This window comes from Myiozetetes cayanensis, unplaced genomic scaffold, assembly GCF_022539395.1.
Source record: "Myiozetetes cayanensis isolate MyiCay16 unplaced genomic scaffold, myiCay2020 scf16, whole genome shotgun sequence".
NCBI classification, from domain to species: domain Eukaryota; kingdom Metazoa; phylum Chordata; class Aves; order Passeriformes; family Tyrannidae; genus Myiozetetes; species Myiozetetes cayanensis.
In genome coordinates, this window is record NW_026087270.1 from 11,226,075 (window position 1) to 11,249,131 (window position 23,057).

The 23,057-nt window shown below is 51.5% G+C and overlaps 1 protein-coding gene across 1 annotated transcript in view; it reads right to left on the reverse strand.

Moving 5' to 3' along the window:
* ZNF469 (zinc finger protein 469) overlaps window positions 1-23,057 on the reverse strand; it is a 66,987-nt gene that overhangs the window by 34,226 nt on the left and 9,704 nt on the right. Inside the window, 1 exon segment of the mRNA XM_050311698.1 lies at window positions 15,798-15,846. The gene's annotated coding sequence lies outside the window, so the exon portion shown is untranslated.

Consider the following 23,057-nt stretch of genomic DNA (forward strand, 5'->3'; position numbering starts at 1 on the left):
CCACCTCAGCGGGCACAGCCACAGCATCCCTTGGTCCATCCTGGGCCCTGGGTGAGGTGTCAGTGGAGAAAGATGTCACCCAGCTGCTCCTGGTGGGTCCCCTCTGAGCTGGCAGCCCCAGGAAGGATCATTCTGGGGATAAGGGTGATCTGTGACCCCAAAGCTGGGGCTTCTGGTGCAAACTGAGTTCAGCTGAGCCTTCGACAGCTCCTCCTGCATCCCTCCACATCCAAACCAGGGATGCTCCTATAATCCTGGAGGATTTGCACCAGGAGTCATGCTGTGCTGAGCTCCCCACTGGCTGTCACCTTCCCCTGTCCCATGGTTTTTTCCTGGCTCAGTTGGGCATGGCACAGATGGATCCAGTGGCTGAGCCAGTGCATGTCCATAGACAAACCTGGTTCCTCCTTGTTTCAAATATGAAGGCACTGACCCCTCCTCCCCTCCCAATCCTATACACTTCCACAGATATCCAGTGACACTACTTTATTGCCATTTATTCTAAGCTCCCCAGTCAATGCCATGGGGAAGAGATTAATTAATAAATCCAAGAGAGGGGCTATATTTCCCCAGAAATAAACCCTCAGGTGTTGCTGCGTCTGTGTTCCCAGCCAACATTTAAGAGCAGGAAGCATCCTGAGCATCACCTCCAAGTATTCCTCTCCCAGGATTTTGCCACTGACTTGCACAGGGGCCGAATCCATCCACATGGCTATTCTGTGATCCATGGGTTAGCTCCTCTTTGCCTCCAGCCTCCGAGGCAAGAGACAAATGCAAAGCATTCCTTTATCTGCCTGCCTCTACCGAGGGACAGGCAAAGCAATAAAATGCATTTTTTTATAGAGCTGTAAATTTAATTTCCTTTTAAACCATTTGCTTCCACTTAGAACTCAATGGAAATGCTGTGCTGCTGGCAAAGCTGCAGTGTCCCGGTCCTGCCTCAATGTATAGGAGCAGAGGGCTGGAGTTTTTGGATGAGCTTAAAAGTTGGTGGAAGGGAAGATGGGGGAAGAGAGGAAAATTCTTAGGGCATTAAGGGCCTATTTTCCATCTTCCTCATGAACTTTCCTCGGGGGAAGAGCTTTGCTGCTTTATGGGGCACAGTTAAAGCCGTCTCTGTCTGCAGGACAAAAGTTCAGCCTCAGACATTGCTGTAAAGCTGAGGATGCTGGTGGTGAGAGGAAAAATAATGATTTTCTGGCCTGAAAAAACATGTGGAGCTTTAGATCTGGGGTTTAGAAGTAAGAAGATGCAGTGTGGGCACATGTTCAGCATCCTTATACCATCAGGAAACCAAGAGGGAATTTTCCCAATGAGCGAGGCAGTGGTGCCAGGATCACCCACCCTTGGCACAGGAGATCAACCTCAGCAGGTGTTTGGGGTGACCCTACAGAGTGGACCCTTCCTTCCACAGGGCATCAAGCCCACTGCTTGGCCATCCCTCCTGGGAGCTGCTCATTACAGCGTCCTTTGATGGAGCTGGTGGGAAGCAAATGAGGAGCTGCTTGTGGTGTGATAGCCCATGGTGAGGGATGCACTGGAAGTCTGGGGCACCCATCACTCACTCAACTGTGGGTCTACCATGCCAGGGACTGGATCCAGACCATTTATCTCCTCCAAACCTCCTCCAGCTTAAAGCGTTGCATGAATCAACCTTGATTTATCCTCATGTCTGGAGAGGTGACTGTGTGAGCCACGGCTCGTGGGTGCTACTAATTAATGATGTGGGAGTTGTTTGTAAACAGAACCAAACACATCCACATCCCAGTTAATCCAGTACAGGATCCCAGCACTGGCTGCTTGGGGCTGGTCCCATTATGGAGTCATTTGCTGCTGCTGCTGCTTCCAGATGGATCCACAGTTCCAAAAGAAGAGGGTGCCTTTTTGAGGTGAAATTTAGGACAAGCAGCCACAGAACGAAAGCAGAAAGGAGTTTTACAATGACCCAGACAGGCACAACTCTGCAAACATCATCCCAACGTCAGGCAGCTCCTCTGGAATCAGGACATGACCCGTTTCCACTGCCCCAGGTCACAGCAGCAAGGCCAGATGTTCCAAACAGCAGCAGGACACTCAAATCTTACTCAGGCCACAGTCTGGGCTCCTTAAGGCATTAAATCTCCCTGAGAAGGCTGTGAACTGTCATCCTGTGTCTTCTGCTCCCAATCCAGGGTGTGAGGGATCCTCGGACATCCCTTGGTAGCCACAGCCCCTGGATATGGAGTCGGGGTGATCCATCCTCGGTGCCAAAGGTTTAAAACCCCCCCAAGGTTTTAAGCACAACGTGAAGCCCACTTCAAAGAGCTGCAGCTTCCTACTTGATAACATCAGGAGTCTGGATCAAAGGCTGCATCCTAGGAAATCCAGCAAGGGAAGGGAAAATAAAATCGCTTCCTCTAGAGCATTCCTTGCTGCTGAAAATCAGCTGCTGGTTTGGGAAAATTAGACCACTGTGTTAAAATTATAGATGATGCTCAAGTGTCCTTCTCTGGTGGCTTTTATAGGATTTGAAGGTGTTTCCTAGCAGGGGGAAAGGGTGGAAAAAGGTCCTCGGTGCTGTTTGGACTCTGTTTTGTACATCCAGGTACATCCAGCTCTGCCCTATTCAAAGCTTTCCAGGCTTTTCCAAAAAAAGGGACAGGAGCAAAGGGGAAGCAGGGGATGGAGCAGGAGATAGAGGGACACTGAGCTGGCCACAGGGACCTGACTCCACATGGGATGTCCCTGGCAGGTCCCAGGGTTTGAAGCATCCCTTGACCCCAGTGCCCCTTGGCAGCTGGAGGCAGATATTCCTCTTTTTAAGGCTGCTTCCAGCTTCTGTGCCAGCTACAATCCTCCTGCTCTTAAGTGTTCCCAGTAGGCCAGTCTGTGCTGGGTTTGATAGGAGTTCTCTGGTGTGCTGGTGTTGGGATCTGAAATTTGCTGGAAGCTGCCCTGGAGAACAACCTCATCTCATCCTCCAGCTCTGATAATAAGCTGACAGTGAGCAAACCTCACCTGGATTTCCCAGGGAGTTCCTCACCTGGGACACCACCCAAGGCCGGAACCTCTGGGCTGGGGGATTCCCCAAAACCACTGCCATGTGCAGATAGAGAACAAATTGATATCCTGGGATGTCCTTGTCCCTGCTCGCCCAGCACTAGCCCATGGCACATCCAAGGGCAGGGGACATGGTGCTCCCTCCTCTGAGGCTCTGGCTTGCCCACACTGGCATTTCCTGATTCATTTTCGCAGAATCCCAGAATGGTTTGGGTTGGAAAGGATCTTAAAGCTTATATTGTTCCAAAACACCTTCCACTATCCCAGGTTGCTCCAAGCCCTGTCCAACCTGGCCTTGGACACTTTCAGGAATGGGGCAGCCACAGCTTCTCTGGGCAACCTGTGCCAGGGCCTTCCCACCCTCACAGGGAAGAATTTCTTCCCAGTATCCCACCTAACCCTGCCTTCAGTCAGTTGGAAGCCATTCCCCCTTGTCCTGTCACTCCATGCCCTCCAAGTCCCTCTCCAGCTCTCTTGGAGTCCCTTTAGGCACTGGAAGGGCACATTCTGTGGTGCATTTTCCAGATCCTCCTCCCTTGCACAGGCAGAGGCTGCAGCAGAACCTGGACTCAGGTGTGTTCCAGCCCCTCCTCATCCTCCTGCCCCTCATTTCACATCCAGCCCTCGGGGACAGCGGATCCATTCCCTCCCTCCGCCCCCGCAGTGATTAGTGCCTTTCAGGAACGTTTTTTTCAGCGAGCCGGCCCAGCTGAATAGCTCTGGGCAGCAGGAGCAGACAGATCCCTGTATTCCACCCCTCATATGAAAAACAGATGCCACGAGTCCCGTTACAAATCACAGCTGACAGGGGGATGAGAGCTTTACTTGGGAGCTCAAAGAGGGCACAGAACCTTTCAAGGGGGCTACTGTGCAGCCCCCCAAATTGTACCACCCCTCCCTCTGCCCCACATCCCTTTCCACATCATTCATGCTTCCCATCAGCTTTTCTATAAATGATAATGGGATTATGGAATCCCAGAAAGATTTGTCTTGGAAGGGACCTTAAAGCTCATCCAGTCCCACCCCCTGCCATGGGCAGGGACACCTTCCACTATCCCAGGTTGCTCCAAGCCCTGTCCAACCTGGCCTGGAACACTCCCAGGGATGGGGCAGCCACAGCTTCTCTGGGCAACCTGTGCCAGGGCCTCCCTCCACCCCACAGGGAAGAATTTCTTCCCAACATCCCATCTAACCCTGCCCTCTGGCAGTGGGAAGCCATTCCCTCTTTTCCTATCACTCCATGCCCTTGGAAAAGGAGAGGAGGTGGTGGCAGCATCCTCACGGTTCCATGCTCTAATGAACTGCCAGTTGTGGAGGGAGAGCTGATGGAACAGCCCAGCTAATGTTCAGTGACAGCTACGATTTACTAATCCATCCGAGAAATAAATAGGAGCCGTGGGGAATAAAAGCGGAGCTCAGGGCCGGCCCTCGCCGGGGCACTCGCAGTGAAACAAAACGTCAGGTTTTATAAATGACCTTTTCATGTAATTCCCTGGCGAGGCCCGGGAGGAAACGGGGGGTGGCTGCCAGGGAAGTGCTGTGAAAGCTGCAAAGTCAGGAGGCTGGTGCTGGATGTGGCAGAGGCCATGGAGGGGTGGGATCCAGGCTGGGAGGAGCAGCAGGGAGATAGTCTATGGACATTGGGGTAACATTGGGTTGTGCATCCCCCACATCCAGCTCCCACTGGGATGAGCATCCCCACATCCAGCACCCAGAAGGATGTGTATCCCCCACAACCAGCTCTCATCAGGATGTGCATGTCCCATATCCAGCTCCCACTGGGGTGTGCAGCTCCCGCATCCCAGGATCCACCGGGATGTGCATCCTCCACATCTAACATCCATTGGGATGTGCATTTCCCACTTCCAGATCCCTTTGGGGTGTGCATCCCCCAGATCCAGCACCCACCGGAGTGTGCAGCTCCCATTTAACCCCAGAGCTGCAGAGAGCAAGCCTCAGCTTAAAACCTCGATTTCAAACTCTGAGTAACACTCAGCCATTCCTGCCTCAAGGGTTTATCCAGCCCCACCTGTAAACCATCCCACCAGGATGCAGGGCTGTGTGGAGACATTCTCCACAAGCGAAGCCCTGGCATTGCTGGTGTCCCATCTTGGGGTTGCTCATGCTCAAGGAAACTCATGGTGGCTTTTGATGCTGCAAAATTTCCTGGATTGCTCCAGGGCTGCCAGTGGTGACACCCTGACAGCCAGAGGAGGAATGTTAAACTGAAAAATCCGTCGGGATACAGACCAGATCCACACTGTGAGAGCCCTGTAACCATCCCAAGGACCTCAACGTGAACTCAGAGTTGTGAAACTTTCCCTGGCCAACATTCCCATCCGGGGAGCTCTGTCTGCCCGGCTTGTGCATCTCCCAGCAAGGATTTCTCTCTGCTGGAAAAGGAGATTTTCCAGAACAACCTGCCTCTGCCTCCCGCCAGCCCTCGCTGCCGTCACAGCCCAGGAATCATTTCAGCCCGGGTAGGAAAAGGATTGCTGCAACCAGCTGGCAGCAGGGATCACTCGGACTGGGGAAGTGCTTTGGGATGAAAAGTATGTGATAAATTAAGATTACTACTCTTCCCTCCGATCAGCCAGTCACTGGTTTCCAGCACAGCGCTGGCCAGAACAGCCTCACCGAGGGATTCTGGCCTCATCCCGGGAACCTGCGGTTGAATGAAAGCAGAGATTTTACACCAGCGTCCAGAGGCTGCTCCGGGCTCTCGAAGTGACAGGGATTTCACCACAGCTTTCGTAATCTCTTCCAAAATTAATTATCCCTGCTTCTCAAAGCCTCCCCGCCTGCTCAGCCGGCAGAGCCAGCAGTGCTGCAGCGGGAATGATGGGAGAGACTCTGTCTCCAGGAACCTTCCCTCCAGGCAGGGACACTGAACCGGAGTCTCCGAGGTTTTGCACTATAACTGGGTTTAAAGCTCAAGGCAGGATCATACCCCCAGGGACAAGCTCCGGGCTCACTGCTCTGGTTCAGGTGCCACCCGGGCACTTTGCCCTTGGAGATCTGCCATGGGATACTGCTGGCAATCAGAGCACCTGCAGGGATCCCAAGCACCGCCTTGTGTTGCTTCCAAATCACAAAAAATAATGCTGGACAGAGAAAGGCAAGGAGTTGAAGGAAATGATCCCTCCAGGATTCTCTGGGAAACACCTACTCTCTTCACAATTCCTTGCTTGCAACTCCTTACTCACAATTCCTTGCTCACAGCTGCCTTGCTCGCAATTCCTTGCTTACAATTCCTTGCCAGTCCCTTTCACTGTGGCACAATGAATGACCATGAAATGTTTCCCCTTCCTGGAGGGAGAAGAAACCACTGACACCTGTTCAGAATGACTTTATATGGAATAAACCACTGGTGTTACTGGGAATGCTTTTGGGAAGTACATCACTTGCTGCTCTTCTACAGTTGTGGGGAGAATATTATGGAAAAAGGGTTTATTACCCTCAAATGCTGGAGCTCCTCAGTGATTAGTGCCAGAGCAGAAGGTGGATAAAAAAAGCCCAGATTTTCCACTTCAGGAGCAATGCTCCACCACTAAATTCAGGGGTTTTTTGTAATTCCCAAGAGGATGCCAACGGGATGGATGAAGCAGAGACCTGTCACACACACAGACCTCACCTCCCATTTCCCCCCTTCTGATGAGGACCGGCACCAAACTACAGCACCAAGGACGGGCTCGGCAGCCCAGCCACGGAGTTGGGCACTTTCACCAGGAAGACGTGGGAATCCTCCCTGTCACCATCTCCCTCCCGCGCCTCTGAACGCCAGCCAAGGAAAACACCATTGTGTCGGGAGCAGACGAGGAGCCGGTGCCAGCGGGGTCGGAACAGCCGGCTCATTGTGTCCCTCCGGCTGCCGGCTCAGCGTCAGGGCAGCCCGAGAGCGCTCCGAGCCTTCCTCGGGATACAGAGGAAATGAGAAACATTACACGGCAGGGCCGGGCTGCGTGGAAGGGAAACGTGGAGAAGGAAAATAATCCTCCTTTCCAACTGCTCCGGCAGCGAGTGGTGGCCCAAAGCGGGAGCAGGGCTGCTGTGAAGGGGGGATCAGCAGGATGGAAGCGATGCCACAGGTGCCAGACTCACCTGCAGCCCATCCAGCCCATCCCCTCCATCCAGCATGCACTCAGGTCACTATGATGCACAGGCAGGTTTAGGGATGCTCCCACACCTGAAGCCACTCCAGCTTCTTCCAGCCCACCCCTTCCATCAACTATCCCATCCTTCAGGTCACTAGGATGTTCAGGCAGGTTTAGGGATGCTCCCATGCCTGCAACCAGCCCTGCTCCTTTCAACCTGTCCCTTCATCCAGCATCCCATCCCCGGGGTTGTTTGGATACAGGCAGGGTTTGAAGGTGCTCCCACCCCAGTGTGCTCTTTCCCTTCTCCTTTATTAATCCATTTGCTGAAGGACAGTCAGGCCATACTGGGCAACTAACACAGCCCAACTCAGTCCAGGGAATCTCCTGCGGGTTTTAAAAGCTCTTCTAGAGACTTGATTATCCTTGTGGGTCCCTTCCAACTCAGAATATTGCATGACTGTGTCCTTGGCATCCTCATGTCTCTCTCCTGTCAGGTTAACCACCAGATTTTAGTGAAACCCTGTAAGTTTGAAGCATCCACCTCTCCCTGCTTCCACTCTTGGAGCAGTGTGGATTCTCTGCCTAAATTCCCACTCAGATGAGAGCAGCTTGTCCTTGCACCCATCCAGCCTCATTGAGGAAAACACCTCCCAGCTCTGCTCCCTCCAGCATCCTTTTCCCATGTCTCCCAGTGGGAACCCCAGCCTCTCCAGTTGGTGCTTGATTCTCCCATTCTCCCCATTCCCATTACCCTGGCAGGGTTAGGTGTGGAACTGGGATCCCGGTGTTCTCACACCACCGGCAGGCTGTCAGCACACAGCATCGCTCTCTCCATCCCAGAACTTCCCAGGTCCCTGTTTTGGTTTCAGTAAAATGTCAACATTTTGAGGCACGGAGGGACGGCCGGATAGCCTGACCTGTCAACATCCAGAATGGAAAACACGCTCGTCAAGTGCTTGGGATGAGGTTCTAATTACTCCCCACATACCAGCCGGCATAAATACACTGAGTGATCCAAAAAAAGCACACTTCCAAGCCGAGGAGCTTTTCCCGGAGTTACACATTGTCTCCTTTGCCCTGGGAGCCACGTTTCACCCCCAGCAGGCAGCAATTTTCTTCTGCTGGGTTTGTAGGGATCTATGGAGAAGCCCCAGCCCAGGAGGTATTTCTGCAGGGAGGAAAGCAGCAGCACCTCTGTGGTGATAGGAATGGTGGTGCTGCGGGATGCAACTCAGAGTAGAAGCAGAAGTGTGATCCTATGGATCCTATGGATCCTGGGGACATCCCAAAGCACTGGAGGATGCTGACACCTCATCCTTCCTGCCTTTGCTTCTGGGAGAGAGCTCTGCCACCCTGTTTCATAGAATTATGGAATCACTGAGGTTGGAAAAGCCCTCCAGGATCATTGAGTCCAACTTGTGCCCGATCCCTGCCTTGTCACCCAGCCCAGAGCACTGAGTGCCACATCCAGTCATTCCTTGGACACCTCCAGGGATGGGGACTCCCCCACTGCCCTGGGCAGCCCCTTCCAATGCCTGACCACCCTTTTCATGAAGAAATTCCTCCTGATCTCCAACCTGAACTTCCCCTGGCAGAGCTTGAGGCCATTTCCTCTTGCCCTGTCCCTTGTTCCCTGGGAGCAGAGCCCGACCCCCACCTGGCTCCACCTTCCTGTCAGGGAGTTTCAGAGAGTGAGAAGGTCCCCCCTGAGCCTCCTTTTCTCCAGGCTGAGTCCCCCCAGCTCCCTCAGCTGCTCTAGGGGCTCCAGACCCTTCCCCAGCTCCATTCCCTTCCCTGGACATGCTCCAGCCCCTCAGTGTCTGTCTTGGAGAAGCTCAGAATGGGACACAGCACCTGAGGGGCCTCAGCAGTGCCCAGCACAGAGGGAAAATCAATTCCCTAGTTCATGGCACAGAACAAACATCCTCATCTTAATCAACAGCTTTCATGCTCCCCCACACCCATCAGGTATCACAGGTGGAGAGATGCTACACCCAAAAAACACAAGGACTTTGCTTGAAGGAAATCCTCACCTCCCACCCCAGGTCCCAGCTCCTCAGAGACGTGGGTTCTGCTTCCTCACAATAAGAACACCCCCCTCTTTAAAACCCCCACCTGACTTTGGACAACCTGTCCTCTCTGGGCTGGCTCTGGGCTCATGGAAGGCAGACTGCCGAAATCCCTGGTCCTTGGGGAGTGCTGAGGATGCTCCAAGCCAGAGCATGTCAGTGCTGCTGGGTGGGTTTGTGTTTATCTCCGTTAATCACTGTGAGAACTGGGCTCTCTCTACCTCCCTCCCGCTCTGTGCATCACTAATGGGTGAGGGAGGAAATAAACTAAGTCAAAAAGCCTAAAAAAACATTCGGGGAAGCAAAACTCCTTGTTTTACAGTAACAGACACCCTTAAGCACAGCTGGCCCAGCCATCAGTTCTGAGGACACTTGACCTTGAGCATGACCAAGGTTGGCCTGAAAGATCAGGAAGTCCAAAGAGTCCCAGCAGAGACTGAAATGGAATGGGAGGACACCTGGATCTGAATCAGCACTGCTTCAGTTTCCCCTCCAGCCTTTTCCCTGCTGTGGATGTTCCTGTTATAACTTCCCAACCGATAACCTGCTGTCTCACAAGTGGCACTTCAAGCTGAGGTCAGCACTTCCACACCATTTCCAAACACCCTCCAAGGGCTTTGCTTGACAACCTTGCTGTCTCCCACTTTGCCACATCCATGAAGAAAAGGCCAAGAGAAGGAAAACAGCTTCATAGAACACACGGATCCTCTCCAGGAGGGTCTTGGGGAGCAGCAGCAGCTGCCGGCAGTGCCGGGCAGGCAGAGGCTCTGGAAGCCCACGTGGGGGGACCTGCCCTCTGCAATCCATTTAGCACTTGGCACAGCTCTGAGGGCTATTTTTAAAAGGTATGCAACTGTCCCAGAAACCCAACTTTGAAGTGTGGTTCAAGACTTTGTTGTTGTGCAGAGAAAGGTTTTTTTTTTTTTAACGTTTTGTAATTAAATGCAAACACAAGTGGGTTGCTGGCCCGGGGCCAGGCGAGGCAGGTCAGCTCCGCTCTATCCACCAGGGCTGGATCTGTCCCTCTCTGCTTTCAGCCTGAGACACCATCGGCCTCCTCCCTGCTCTCCAAAATGTTGTGGTGTGCTGGCAATCAGAAAAAATTGTTTTCTGGCCACTGATAAGTGCAGGGAGAGCAGAGGGTTCCTGCCCCCCTCTGCAGCCTGGCACTGGCACATGGAGATCCCACCCTGAGTGGGTGGGGAGAGGACTCTGTGAGAGGTGCCAGTGGGGATCCCTCTGGGCTATCACAGGTGGGAGGAGAGGTTGGTCTGAACCCCCACTACACCTCTCTCCATGTGCATCCCTGCTCCTAGCCTGCCTCCTCCTCCTCCTCTGAGGAACCCAGGCTTTTCAGTGCCATGTTCTCAGCCACATTTCTTGCATCTGCTGGGGGTAGGTGATGCCCCATCCAGGCTGATCCTAGAACTTCCAGGAGACGCAGTGCCAGCCAGTAGTGCCAAATGAATCCATCAGCATTGCCCAAACCCCTCCAAGCTGGCAGGAGACATCTGTAGGAACAGTTTGCATCTCCTGCTGTGTGGTTTTGGATGTGACAGAGCCGCAAACAGCTTTAATTTATCATCCCCCATGTCCATCCAGGTTTCCAGGGCTCTTGAGTGTCTTCAAGTCTGAGCCTGCGGTGAGTCCTTCATCCAGGGAATCCTGACTGCAACGATCCAGCTATGAAACCATATCCAGGCTGGACATATCTTGGAGCAACCTGGTCTGGTGGAAGGTGTCCCTGCCCATGACAGGAGGTGGAACGAGATGTGCTTTAAGGTCCCTTCCCACCATCCTTTGATTCCATGATTCTGTGAAATGTCAGGAGGAAGGCGGGATCCCCTTAAGGTCCTTCCCAGGGAGGTATTTTGGAGGTGTTGCTGAGTGGGAAGCCCCGGGCAGCACCGGGTGTTGTTGCAGCCTGGTTTTAACCCGGGCTGGAGTGGGAAGGTGCTAATTAAACATGACAGCTTGTCAGGAAGGGGCGTTAAATCATTCCTGCCACCCCATTTGTCCGGGCAGCTCAGTGCAGCCACGGGGAAGGGGGTGGGCAGGCTTAATTAAAAAGTAGCAGATTCAGCCCAAAAATAGATCAGGGTTGTTTTGAACAGGACATTGGTGGTCGCTGGCAGCTGCATTTTTCACGTGCCTCTGGAGGAGATCTCTATCCTGCAGTTGGCTGGCGACACATTCATGCCCATCTCCTTCCCATGGGGCCACACATGAGGCACCAGGACAGTCACACAGGGATGGGAAAGACCAGGAAAAGGGAAGGAGTCAGTGCCAGGCAGATCCCAGCCTAGAAGGCAGGTGGGCAGGCAGCAAGGGTTGGCACAACACTAAGCTTGTGAGGAGGCCAAAACGCAGAGCAAATACCTGCCTGTCGCTGTGCCAGCACCGACACTCGTGTGCCGCCTTCCCAGTCCCTGCCAGGTCAGCAACAGGTGACCATGGAACATGTTTAGAACCAAATATTAAGAAAACAGATTAAAACCCAAAAGAAAACACAGGCAACAGCGCCAGAGCTGGTCTGTCCCTGCTGGGTTTTGTTCCTACGTAGCAGGACCCTGCAGGAAGGGGGATGTGTGTCCTTGCAGAGCAAAATTCATCCTGCATCCCACTGTGTGGGGGAGAGGGATGGTGCCAGTGATCCTGGGAATGGTGAGAAAGGGTCAGACCTCAGGCTGATTTGCCCATTGTGTCTCTGAGAGCATCCCATAGGGAAGGACATGGGTACAGCCCCAGGCAGAACCCTACCCATGGGAATGTCATCACTAACTGCATCCTAAAGCTCCAGGTTGAATATTGCCTTCAGAACTGGAATTGTGATAAGTCTGGATGTATTTCTTAGATATAAATGACCTGTCCTTTTCTGAGATACTTCAAGCTTTGGGTTTCATCCTCTTGCATCAGTGACTTCATCCACAGACTCTTTGCTCCAAAGTCTATGGGACACTGGATCCCAGTACCCTCAGGAGATGCTCCAAAGGGAGATCCATGGCCTGATGATGCAATCCTGGAAAACTCATGCTGGCAGTCCACGCAAGACCCAAACCTTTCCTCCCAATCATCCCACCGTCCCAGCAGATTTCCCTGAGTTCTGCCTCTGAATCACCAAACCTGAGGCTGGACACTGCTTCTTCCAGCTCTTATGGGATGTGGGGAGGGGTGACACATGATCCTGGTGTCACAGGGGATGCTGCTAAATCCCTTGGCCAGGGACTCCGGCCAGCCAGCTGCTGGGATTTGTAGGGAACCAGGCAGACCCCAAACAACCCTGGGGTGTCTCCCGGGATGCACGATTGGGATGTGGTTTCCTCTGCACAGCACATCCATCCTCGCTGTGTTTGTGATAACAGGGCCGGCTCAGACTTCCTGGGAAGCCACATCCACACGAGTGGGTGTTAAGTGACAAGGAACACCATCGGCCATCCCCTCCGTGAGTCATCCAGCTTCCCTTTCCCAGTCATCTGCACTTCATCAGGAGGGAGAGGAGAGTCCCTTCCTATGCCTGAGAGGGAATTTAAACTGGGAAATCCTTTCACTTGACCCCACATGGACAATAGAGAAATTGAGGCTGATTCAAACGTGTTGGCAAGGCAAGACCACGCTCCCTGCAAGTTATTCCTTGGAAGTGCAACTCTGGTATCACTTAGATGTGTGCAAATGAGAGCAGACCCCACCAGAGCCGATGCTGTTGCTCCCTGTACGTTCACAGATCTGGACTGAGGAATGAAAAGCTTCACTGCAGCCTGAGGTGAGCTGCAAAATGAATGCCCAGAGTCAGGCACAGATACCTGCAGGGGTCGATTCCCAGCTACATTAAGGCCCCTTTGTGCTCCCGTAGCCATGTAAAGAGGTCTCTAAGTGAGTGTAAATTAAATTTAAGTTACTTTTGCTTCCTTTTTAAGGCCCCTTTATACTTCCAAGGAGGGGTAATGGAGCCTCAGAGTGACTGGGAGGCAGGAAGGTTTCCCTGCCAGGCACAGGCAGGTGAGAGCCCCTCCTGTGTTCCCATAAAGCAGTTTTACGGGGCGCCGGCTCCAGCCGTGCTGGAGTGGTGTCGCCGTCCCGGGGACAGCAGGTCAGCAGGAACCACATCAAGGCATCCCACATCCATGCACGGCCAAGGCTTTGCTTCCAAGAACAGGACAGACTGGGTTGTGAATATTAAATTCCCAGATTTTTTCCCCATACAGGTGAAGGTGTTTTCCTGGATACCCTGGAGTCACCACACAGGTAACTGCTCTGCCAGGGAGCATTTTTCCTGTACCATCCCAGTTAAGGATGTCACTCTCCAAAGCTGTTGGCTGGTGCACAGCCAGTTTTTGCATTTATCAAAAAAATCTGACTGTATCGATGGTGCCCAAAACAATTCCTGCCACAACTGCTGGTACAATGTTTGCTGACGGCAGGAGTGGGCGGTGGGGTCGGGATGTGATGTGTGTGAGCTCAAGCAAAACGCATCCTCAGCTTCTCCTCCCAGGCACGAGGACCATGGATACACCCTGACCTTCTGCACAACCCCCAAAATCCCTCTTTGACCACAGTCCCACAGGTCACTCATTAATGACTATGACAAACAAGCTCAACCCAGCCCAAGGTCTGTCTGTCCACATGGCATCTCTCCATCAGCGCACCTTGCATAGGGGAACCCCCAGCCTGTCAACATCCTAGCTGGAGGAATCGCCTCTCCCAAGAGCTCAGGTGCCAAAAACCTCCCTTCCTTATGGAGCCACAGGTTGGTTTGGCTCTGCCAGCCCCGGGTGCCCAAAGCCACTCGGCTCTGAAGGAGTTAACGGGGCCGAGTGACTCGGATTCCTCCACCTAACCCTCCAAAGTCCCGCAGAACCAGACTTGGCACTTTGAGAAAGCTCCACAAATCCAGAGGCTAAAACACACTGCTGCCTTCCGTTCTTCAGGAGAAGGCAAGTCCCAGCTAATTGAGGAACCAGAGCCTTCCCCAGCCCCTTCCAGGCGGCTTATTTATTTAGGGGCTTTTTTTCTTTTTCTTCCTCTTCTTTATCCTCTACTTTTTTTTTCTTTTTCTTTTTCCTTTTTTTACTCTTCCCATGGCAAACATTAGGAAAAGAAAGTGCAAATTAATTTGGTGAGGAACGGCTGCAATTTATGATGCTCCCCAGCTGGTGAGGGCTGTTAACCCCATCTGTACCTCGTGTGCTGCATCCTCCTGGCCCCCTGACACCCCCATGATCCCACTTCTCTGCTCCCCACGCAGGGATTTGGGAACAGCATCAGGAAGGCAAAGCAAAACGGTAGCATATGCCTTTTCCCTAAATATTTTTTTCTCCCAAAAAATCTTTTCCCTTCCCCCCTCCAAATCTCAGTTTTTACCCTAAACCTCATTTTCCCCCCTAAACCTCATTTGCCCTCTATTTTTCCCTTCCTTGCTGTTCCTGAAGGTTTCCCGAGCGTACAGTAGGTTATTTTCTATTTTTTATTTTTTTAACTCCCTCTGACTCCTGCACACAATTCAAAGGAAATCTGGGAAACCAAATTCTCAGCTCTCCAAAGCAGCAAATGGAAAGTCACTTAAAGGGACAGTTCTGCCTTAAAGCGGCAGCAGCGCTTTTCTCCGGAGGTGGGAAAAAAAGGGGTTAAAACCCCCTTACCCACTCCCCAAGGAAAAAATCCTCCCCATCAACAAGCCACCCCATATGACACCTCGCTCGCGATTCCCCTCCGCTGTCCCCGGCCACCCCCCCGCCAGCCCTGGAGCGCTCCCGGGGGGATGCGCATCCCGGGAATGGGGTGGTTCTGGGGAGCAAACAGGGGGAGAAATTCCAGCACCCCCCATGTCCCCGCGTGTCCCTCTGCGACCCTCTGCCGCGCACACGATATTCCCGGGGAGGCGGGGGGGGGGGATTCCGTAATTCCAGCCAGGCACCGGCAGAAGGGTTAAGGGGGAGAAGGAGGAAAGGAAGGACCGACATCAGGACCGACATCAAAGGCAACTTCTCTGCTCAGCAGATGAGCAGATCCATCCTCACTTCATATTTTTTGCAGCTGAAGTCGGGGGGGGGGGGGAAGGGGGGCTGCATTAACTCCTTCTCTCCCGGGGGGTGGCTCCGCCGAGGCAGAGGCGACACTTTCCCGGGAGAGGTGGCACCGTCGCAGCCGGTGACAGGAGCGAAGCGGAGCCTGGGGCGCCAAGGGATTACAGGGAGCAGCCCCCCGGCCCGGAGGGGGGTCCCGGGGACAGCTTTAGCCTTGGGAAGCAGGAAAGGGAATGGCAATGATTTTTCTTTTAAAGTTCTGGGATGACACAAATATCCCAAATAGTTTAAGCAAAGCAGCATCATTTTTTAACTCTGACAAACCTCGTTGAGTCATTGAATGAGCGAGAGGCGGGGGGAAAGGGGGGAGAAAAGTTGTGTTTGCAGAGCAAAAAGGCAGGAGCCTCCAGAGAGGGGAGCAAACCCCGGGAAAGCACTGGAATGAACCCCCAGCACTGACATGTGGCAAACAGCACGTTCTCCTTCCTCCCCCCCATCCTTCCCCCCCAAGAAAAACCAGATTTATGTGACACCAGGCACCAAAGCCACGATGCAAAAGGGTGTTTACTCACCTCATCATAAGCCAGCCGCAGGGGAAGGCTGCATTCTCCTGGAAAAGGGCTGAAAAATGAAAAAGTTTGGAATTAGGAGCTGCCGTCTGGCCCTGTGCAGTTGCTCCGTACTGTGGGTATAAAAAGAGAAGAAAGTCTTCATCACTGACCACAGGCACGGAGCTGCTCACGCCCCTCGCGCCGCACCAGCCAGTAGCGCACAGAAGTTGGGTTACGGGAGAAGGAGAGGAGCTGAGAGCAGGATATCGGGATTTATCTGCTCCTCTGGCACGGGAGAGGGGGGAAAAACGGGATACGAGTGGGGGGTGGGAAGGGGAGAAAAAAAGGGATGTAAAGGTAAAAAGAAAAAAGAGGGGTAGAAAGGGGGAAAAAGGATAGAAAGGAGGAAAAGGATAGAGAAAGAGGGATAGAGAGGGGAAAGGCAAAGGAAAGGGGGAAAAGGACAGAAATGGGGGAAAGAGCATAGAAAGGGAAAAAAAGGGAAAGGAGAAGAGGGAATAGAAGGGAAACGGAAAACACAGGATAGAAAGGAGAGAAAGGGACAGAAAAGAAGAAGAATGGAAAGGGAAATAAAGGTGATGGGGGGAAGGAGCATACAAAGGGGGGAAGGGAAATGAAAGAAAGAGAATAGAAAGGGAGAAAAAAAGGGATAGAAAGGGAGGGAAATGGTATAGAAAGAGGGACAAAAAGAAGGGGATAAAAAGGGAATAGAAGGGGGGGGGGGAAGTGGATCCAAAGGGGGGAGAAAAAAGGCTTCATTCCGAATATGCCACAGGAGGAAAAGTGAGTCTTGTAGTTCAGCGGGGTGACAGACGCTGGGATGTGCCAAGTCCCTACGGACAAAAACCCCACACACCTCTTTAATCAGCCTTTTGGCCAAAGCCTTAATTAAAAAAGCTGCTACAAAATATCAGATAATGGATTGCATTTTTAGGCCTCTCTGGAAAAGCAGCTCATATGGCAATGTTTCTAAACTGCTGCCAGAGCAGGGAAAGCTGCCAGTTTTAGGTTACAATATCAAAGGCACACATCCTGCACACCAGCAACCCGCTCCCAGTTCCACCGGAGTCAATCCAGAGCCACCTCACGGCTCTGGAAGCAGCTGGGGCTGATTTGGAGCAGGGCAGGATCAGCCCCTGCCCTGCCAAAGTTCTGGGCAGGAGGATTTGGCCTGGTTTTCCCTCCAGCTCTGCACAGGTCATGTCTCACAATAAAAATTAAATAATTATAAAATAATGTAATATTTGACTCGGAGGTCAAAGCGACTTCCCCCGGCACGAGACCGAACTTCCACGTCACGATGATGATTCCCGGAGCTCCCTGAGCGTGGAGAGTGAGTTGTCATCTAATCTCAGCAATCAAGTGGAATTACAGTAAAACCCCTGGACTGGATGCCATCCAAGCAGCTCCAAACAGAGCAGCCCCTGGAAGAGCAGATGCCTATTTACAGCAACGGCTGCAAAAATCCTCGGAAAAGGGAATTTTGGACCGCAGTAACGGATGCACCAACTTTTGACATTGTTTGGTCTAGAACTGCTCGTGTTTAACAATTTGGAATTGCTCAGATTTAATTATTTGGAGTTACTTGTATTTAACAACTTTTTCTTTCTCTATTTTTGTAGTTATTTTCAGCCCCAGAAGGGAGCAAAGATTTCTTGGCATCAGTGGGACATGGACAACCTCTCATCCATGGTTTTGCTCTCATGACATCCAATACCCCACAGAAATATGGGGTGTGTATAAATAGATATATTAAAAATATGATATACATAATATATGATGTGTTTAAATATATATATTAAAATACGGTATATATAATATATGATGTGTGTGTATATATTAAAATATGGTATATATATTAAAATATGGAATATATAATACATGGTGTATATATGTATGTATGTGGTATATATAATGCATGATGTGTGTATCTATATCTATATTTATATTTATATAAAATAAGACCCACTATTGGGATCAAAAGCTCTCCAAAGGCCTGAGCAATTTCAGCAAAGGCCTAGTTTGATCAAAACCAGAACTGAGGGGCTGGAAATGCTGGGTTCTTGCCCAGTTGTCCTCCAGTCTATCCCAGCAACTCCGAGTCTAGCTCTCCATGGGGGATCTGCTCCAGGATGATGCTGGTTCTATCCCCCATCACCCTCCCAGTGCTGCCAAGGCTTTGGCACTGGTTTAGCTTTTGCTTTTCCAAGGTGTAGGCTCTTTGCCTTATTTTTTTCCTCGAGGAAAACACCCCAAAGCACTGAATAGCCAACCCCTTCCATGCATCCATCACATTCCAGGGAGAAGGGTACCAGTGCGCCAGCCTTTAGCATCCATTGGAAAAATATCCCTGGAATAGAGCATGGACATGCAGGAAGAGGGATGAAAGAGGGGAAAAGCTCATTTTAGCTAACGAGGTAAATCCAGAGGAACTCTGTGATGCCAGGGGAGCTGCCCCAGGCTGAGCTGGGTCTAAACAGCGACTTGGCTGCGGTTCCCAGGGAGGGCCGTTTTTAGAAGCCTCATTCCGAGGGCAAAACAATGAAATTTAAAATACACGCTGTATTCATGGATTTGTTTTGATCCCACTAACACGAAACCACTTATATAATTGTCACAGAGCAAACATCTCATTATGCACAAGAAAAGCAACCCCTTGCTTTGGTCCCCCCTCCCCAGTTCTGTTCCTTTTGCCTCGGCCAAGACGTTTCTCATGTAACAAACATAAATCAAAGCCAGGTGCATCTTTCTGCAAGAATCACCTCACTAATAAACATTGCTTAAAATACTGCATTAAGAAAACACCCCAGACCATCATTCGGAGGCCTCAGAATTCCCTTTTTACCAAGGAATAGTGATTTTTTTCCCCCAAGTGGTGATGACCCCATCAGCTTTTGATGTATTAAACATCAGAATGCAAGTGCCCTGTTCTTCCTCACACTGAATTTCTTCCATGATAATCTAACTCACATGCAAATTTGCTAGAAATCAGGTGGGCTCAGAACCATTTTCACCCTATACATAAAAAAGATGTTTTCCCAGTACAGTTGATGAGTTATTTTTAATGGGACCACATTATAAATATATATTATTTTACATAATTAATATACTGTAGTGCTGGTTTGTATAGAAGATTTTGTCCCTGATTTGATCCCTTTTAGCCAAAGGCTTTCAGCATCTTGCTGTGGCAGGACAGGGAATTTGCAGGACTGTGAATTTGGAGTTTGCAGCCATGACCTGCTGCAATGAGCCAGGTCAGGATCCACCTTTGCAGCTCCTCTTCTCCATCAGGACATTCCCTACCACTTATGTGAGATGGTTCCAAGGAAGGTGCTGAGGATCCAACCTCAGTGACAAGCCAGGAACTGATTTATAGAATCCCAGAATGATTCGGGTTGGTAGGGATCTTTAAAACCCCTCTTGTTCCAAACCCCTGCCATGGGCAGGGACACCCTCCAGTGGACCAGGTTGCTCCATTCATGGAGCAAGCCTCATCCATTCATGGCCAGGAATTTTGCAGGCAGCACTACTCATCTTTCCCATTTTCTTTTTCTTTGTTTCAGGCTCCTCAAAACCACAGTCCGAGTGACCACAGGCTGGAAATTAGAAGCCAAGGCACAGGAGATTGTCCCTACACCAGGAACATCGGGAGCGGCAGCACAAAACCACCTGCAGACCTGGCTGAGGGGAATGGTGACTCCAGCCAGGGCATTCCAGCCAGGTGGGAGCAAAGTTCAGGATCCGCTCAAAGTCCAAGGGAGGTTGAGTAGCCAGGGCTGGTTTTGATTTCAAATCCCACAGGGTCTGCAGGGCAGATTTCAAACCCACAGCAGTTGCTAAAAGCGTATTTGTGGGGACAAAACAACTATGGGACAGATGGAGCCAACACCATTCCCACCACATCTGGGTTTGCAGGGACAAGCCAAGCCAAGTGGAACATCCACAGGGTCCTGAAAAGCAGAAGGGGTCACCACCACAAGCAAAGGGGTGGCACCTTCCCAATCTCCTTTCCTACCTGGGTGCTCATCACCTGGAGTCCCCACCCAAGACCCCAATGTGTCCCATTCCATGGGGAGAGGACAACCATGGGATCAGAGGGAGGGAAAGAGTCACAGCACTGTGAGACACAGGGATGATACACCCAAAGAGCCTGGCTGGTCTCAAACACCACGGATCACCCAGGACTGTGAGCTACTTGTGACCCCTCCAAGAAAGGCAACTAAATCAGGGAAACTTAAAGTCACCACTCCCAGGATGATTGCAAAGGGCCAACACCCAAATAGGTCCAACATGGCTGTGGGCAACAAACAGTCAACGCAAAGCAAACCCTTTGATATAAATTTGTGTTGAAAATCCCATCCCTTTCCCATTGAAATACTTATGGTAAGTTAATTTGCTTCACTAGCTCATACACAAAAGCAGCAGATGCTGAGAAAGCTGGGGTAGGGCTGATCTCATCTGCAGGGTGGCAGAGAGGGCAGAAAAGCCACGGTTGCTCTGTGGTGCCTTGGTCTGCCTTCCCAAAGCAAATTCCCTCCTCATAACCCATCTGTGACCCTCTGTATCCCAATACAGATTTCCTAGAAATTAATTTTCTTGCTCTCCTCTAATCTTGCTCTAGTCCAGGCTGGCTGAACAGCTAAAGAAAAGCTGACATCAACAAAACCACTTTTTACCTCAGGAGACCTGCTCCCACCTATTCCACTGCATCTCCCTTTTGTCATGGAATCACAGTTTGGGTTGGAAGGGAACCCATCTTAAAGCCCATCTCATTCCACCCCCTGTCATGGGCAGGGACACCTTCCACTACACCAGGTTGCTCCAAGTCCCATCCAACTCAGCCTTCAACCAACTGCTGTAACATTCCCGCTCATCCCATGCTCCCATGAGCACCGAGGAGGGACAATCAACCCCACATGGCATTGTCTGTGGTACTTAGGACACGTGCACACCATGCTGCAGTCACCACTCTCAGAGCACTGCCATGGCTTGGACACAGCCAAACAAGCCCCAGAAGATCCCAAAGCATCTTCCAAGGGTTCCAAGGTTGGGCAGAGCCTTCCCTGCCAGCATTGCAGATTCATGGCTGCGGTGGGTGGGAAGGGGATCTGCTCAGGGAAACTGAGGCATGGGGGGTTGGGGCAGAACTTGGAGATGCTTTTCTAGCAGCACTTTGGAAAAAAAAACCCAAAATCCCAAAGATTTTGGCCTTCTGGCTGGGCAGGGGCAGGTATTTGCACAACCCTTACGCCAATAGAGCTGGAGCATCCCTTCCCAGCCCTTCCCAGCCTTCAATCTGGGAATCCTGCTAATGAAAGGAAAACAGAGGAGCTGCGGAGCAGAGGCCCAGGGTGTGGTAACTCTAGAAGGCAGCAGAGGAGGGATGAATGAAACCTTTCACTGTGGTCCAGAGGAGCCCGTGGCACAGAGGCTTGAGGAATTCACGAGCTCTGCACACCAGAGTGAGCAGGGAACACGTTCCGTGGGACGTGGAGACACGACTTGCCTTTCATGAGTGGGAAGGGAGGATGATGGAGGAGCTGCCAGAGGGGGGGACACCCCATGGAGGGAAAATAATCCCTGTATCAGCAGTTGGGGGCCAAGTTCCCAACACTGAAAGCTGTCCTTATTTTTTCCTGTAATTCTGTCTCCAAGGGATCACTAACATTTACATTTTTCTCTGAGCTGTGGAGTTTATTCACAACCCCACTCAGCAAAAGGCTGTGCTAATAAATAGAAGTATTGATGCTCACACTTCTATACATTATGCTACATCCACACTCAGACAACCAGCCTATTTTGCCCTGCTCTATATTGTGAGAGAATTATTGTCCTCTCCCACCTAGCCACGCGCCCCACACACCCCCAGCTGAGCCATGAATGGCCACAGTGTCCTCAGCCTGCTCCCAAAAATGCCATTTCCCCACTTGCAGAGGTGAAAAAACCAGCCAAAAAAGAAAAAGGACAGGGTATAATGATTCCTTCACAATCTCTACCCGGGATTATTTCACCTCCCTACCCTCCTCCAGCTCCTTTTCCCACTTGAAAAATAAATATATAAAGCAAAAAAGCAGAGGAAATGATTCCTTAATGCTGCTGCACAAAAATCCCGTGGCCTTGCTCCCTGTTGTCTTCCTCCTGCAGCCAGAACAAACTCTTTTCTCCTGCCCCTCATCGGGGGAGATTACTACAGGGAAATGTTTTCCCTCCCACACTCTCAGCTGGCTTGGAATTATTTATATGAGACTTGTCTGGAAGCTTCTCCCCATTCTCAGAAGTGCTGGGTACCTACAGGCCACGGGCAGAGCCTGGATGGGGCTGGAAAGAGCCAAAACCTGCTCTCATGCATGAAATGAGTTGGGCAGGTCTCAGTTTTCTCCTCTGTGACCTGTGTCCATGTGACACTCGTGGATTTGGGGAGCAGGGCCATCCTTTGGCTTGTCCCCATGCTGCTCCCAGTCCACCAGCTGGGAATACAGGAGTTATCCCAGGCCACTCAACCAACATCTTTTCCTGACCTTTTTTCCCTCCTGCCCTGCACATCCCTGCCCAGGCACAGAGAATCACACCACACTGCAACACACCAGCAAAGAGCCTTCCTTGCCCCAAACCCCTCTCCAAGGGGGAGAAAAGCATTCCTGGCAGACATCAGTGTCAGGATCACTCCCAGCATCCCAAGGTTGCTCCGGAGGCAAATAGTACCCGCTCTGTGCCTCCGGAACGCTGCGCCACGGACACATAGGTGGCATTATATTTAGCTGGCCCCAAATCTCGGGCATAATATTTTTTTTAGCACTGGACTAAATATTTTTAACATATGCAAACATGCATGACTGAGGCAGCTACAGAGCCGGGATGTTGGGATGCTGACGGCCTTCCAGGACGGAACAATGTCACCTTTCTATTCCCCGGCGCTGCCTGTCCCCGACATGACGACGGTGCAGCTCAAGAGGGATGGGGAGAAGGGGGCAAAGCAAAACGTGGCAGCTTTTCAGGGGGAGTTTTGCAGGGAAAAGGGGTCTGGATTCCTCCTGGGATGCACAGAGCAGCGGGCTGTCTCTCGAGCAAACATACCTGAGTGTGTGCCCGGCTTCCCGAGAGGAAACGCTCCCGGCTCTGAGCAAACAGAAAGGTGCTGGGTCAAATAAGTGGAGCAGAAAGTTCTGCTCTGGGTAAGTAGGTCACTGTCAGCCCTGGATGGAGCAACAGGGCCAGGGATGTGCCAGCCAGGCTGGGAGTGTACCCAGTATACCCACGTTG